Source organism: Penaeus monodon, chromosome 23 (assembly GCF_015228065.2).
Source record: "Penaeus monodon isolate SGIC_2016 chromosome 23, NSTDA_Pmon_1, whole genome shotgun sequence".
NCBI classification, from domain to species: Eukaryota; Metazoa; Arthropoda; class Malacostraca; order Decapoda; family Penaeidae; genus Penaeus; species Penaeus monodon.
The window spans coordinates 35,698,114-35,698,421 of NC_051408.1; positions in this window are offsets into that span (position 1 = coordinate 35,698,114).

The following is a 308-nucleotide window of genomic DNA, read 5'->3' on the forward strand; positions in this document are numbered from 1 at the left end:
AAATTGTGGATAGGCAAGGTTTGTTTTGAAATTATCAAAGGAATAAAAGAAGTTCCAATGAATTTGTTCCAAATTCCAGGATATTCTCGCGCGCGTTTGTTTACTGTAATCGATGACTTTTTGCCACACGATGTTGCAAGTGACGAAACGCGTGCACTGACTCCCAGCTTCCCAGATGGAACGTATCAGATAAAGTGTTAAAGGGTGAGTGTTGGTGAGGGGAGTGAGGGCGAGTGTGCGAAGGGAGTGTCCGAGTGTCCGTGTGTGGAGAGGAAGGAGGACACTTTCTTCTGAGTCTTCCCGTGGCC